Source organism: Taudactylus pleione, unplaced genomic scaffold (genome assembly GCF_031769625.1).
Source record: "Taudactylus pleione unplaced genomic scaffold, aTauple2 ptg000903l, whole genome shotgun sequence".
NCBI classification, from domain to species: Eukaryota; Metazoa; Chordata; class Amphibia; order Anura; family Myobatrachidae; genus Taudactylus; species Taudactylus pleione.
The window spans coordinates 730,942-733,341 of record NW_028285304.1 but is presented as its reverse complement, the minus strand read 5'-3'; the positions used below and the strand labels follow the sequence as shown (position 1 = coordinate 733,341).

At 47.0% G+C, this 2,400-nt stretch overlaps 1 pseudogene; it reads left to right on the top strand.

Moving 5' to 3' along the window:
- Positions 1-311: 311 nt before the first annotated feature.
- On the top strand, positions 312-1,482 carry LOC148473958 (E3 ubiquitin/ISG15 ligase TRIM25-like; annotated as a pseudogene).
- The last annotated feature ends 918 nt before the right edge of the window (positions 1,483-2,400 follow it).

The window sequence follows — 2,400 nt, the reverse complement described above, 5'->3', positions numbered from 1 at the left end:
CAATTTTAATGCACGATTTGAACGATAACGATATCGTTCATATCGTTACCATTCAAATCAATCATCTTTTGCTCCCTACCAGCCTGCCAATGACCAGCGATGCACGGGCACATATGGATAATAGCGATATCGATCATCCAGCACACCAGGGAGGGGGCAGGACAATCAGCCAGCGATTATCGTATCGCTGGCTGATTGCTCTGTGTGTACGGAGCATTAGTGACAAACTCAGCCTCGCCCTGTGTAAATATGAAACACACCCACTGGTATCTGAGTGTCAGAGACTTTCATTTCCTCTTCTGCTGCCAGCGATGGCGTCTGCTGATCTGAGACAGGAGCTGGACTGTTCCATCTGCCAGAGCATTTATACAGATCCTGTAACCCTGAGATGTGGCCACAACTTCTGCTGGGTCTGTATTGATCGTGTGCTGGATACACAGGAGGGATCTGGAGTTTATAGATGTCCTGAATGCAGAGCAGAGTGTCAGGAGCGTCCTGCACTAATACGGAACATTCCTCTGTGTAACATAGTGGGGAGTTTCCTGTCTACCCGACCAGATCAGGAGGAGACTGGGATCTTCTGCACTTACTGCATTCACTCTCCTGTACCTGCTGTTAAATCCTGTCTGCATTGTGAGGCTTCTCTGTGTGATAATCACCTGAGAGTACACAGCAAGTCAGCAGAACACGTCTTATCTGATCCCACCACTTCTCTGGGGAACAGGAAATGCTCCGTCCATAAGAAGCTCCTGGAGTATTACTGCACTGAGGATGCTGCCTGTATCTGTGTGTACTGCTATCTGATTGGGGGACACAAACGACATCAGGTGGAGACGCTGGATGAGGCCTCTGAGAAGAAGAAGGAAAAGCTGAGAAATGTTCTGCAGAAACTGACCACAAAGAGAGAGGAGACTGAGAAAAGAGTCCAGAGTCTGCAGGAGCACAGGAGAGATCAGGGAAAAGCAGCTGGTGTAACAGAGACAGTCACTGTCCTGTTTAGAGACATCAGGAGACAGCTGGAAGACCTGGACAAGAGAGTCCTGAGTGAGATCTCCAGGCAGGAACAGCGCGTTTTACTCTCAGTCTCTGATCTGATCCAGCAGCTGGAAATAAAGAAGGATGAGCTGTCCAGGAAGATGCGTCACATTGAGGAGCTGTGTAACATGTGTGATCCAGTGACTGTCTTACAGGAACCAGACACAGGTGACTTGTGTGATACTGAGGACACAGAGAGACATGATAACCAGGTCCATGGTGTAGAAGATCTGGATGTGGGTCTCATCTTAGGGGCATTACACACAGTATCTGATATAATAACAGGTATAAATACAGGGGGCTATGTGCAGGAAGCTACAGACCTATTACTGGATGTAACCACAGCTGGTGATAAGATATATATATCATGTGACCTGAAAACTGCATCCACGTGTCCAATGCAGAATCGTCTAATGTCAGCAAAGAGATTTCAGTATAATCAGGTAATAAGCACCAGGGGATTCTCCTCAGGGCGACATTACTGGGAAGTGGATGTCAGTAAATCAGAGCAGTGGATGGTGGGGATGTGTTTTCCCAGTATAGTCAGGATAGGAGTTTGGGCACGCCTTGGAGGTAATAAGTCCTGGTGTGTGTATAGGAATAATAATCAGTACTCAGTGAGACATGACATTACAGGGATCCAGTTACCTGACAATATCCCCTGTGACAGAGTGAGGGTATACCTGGATTATGAGGCAGGACAGATATCCTTTTATTCTCTGTGTGACCCCATCATACACTTACACACTTACATTGCCATCCTCACTGAGCCCCTTCATGCTGCATTAGGTGTATGGAAAGGCTGTATAACTATATCTGGGAGAGTCAACACCTGTTAGAAGTGATCAAAATAAATCAGCAAATAAACTGGGGAGGGGGCTGATTTAGGATTGGTTAACATTGGCCAGCTCTGTCAGAACCTTTCAATTTGTGCTGCTGCTTGCAGACTGCTTTCCTCTCTGTCAGTGTCTCTAACCCTGGTGCCTGGGCAAGTAACCGATTAGGGAGTCACTGATGTTACTATGCAGCTCCCCACCCCCCATTACTTGCACCAAGTCGCTCCTGGGAAGCTCTGGCTCATACACACATAACGATATGCTCCATGTGCAATACTGTTAAGTGTTTGGTGTTGTTTGCTCTGGCTCTCCCGGGCATAGGACATTGGGCATACACACTGAATGTTATCGTTCAGTGACGTCACCCTCCCTCATCCCTGAACTTGCAGTTCCTGTCGATATTGTCAGGTTGCCCTGCAAGTTCAGGCAATGAAAGACATAGTTAATGATTTGCGGGAGTGCGCATCGTTAACGATACTGTTCATACGCACTGGATGATATTGAACGCTATTAATGATAACAATATCGT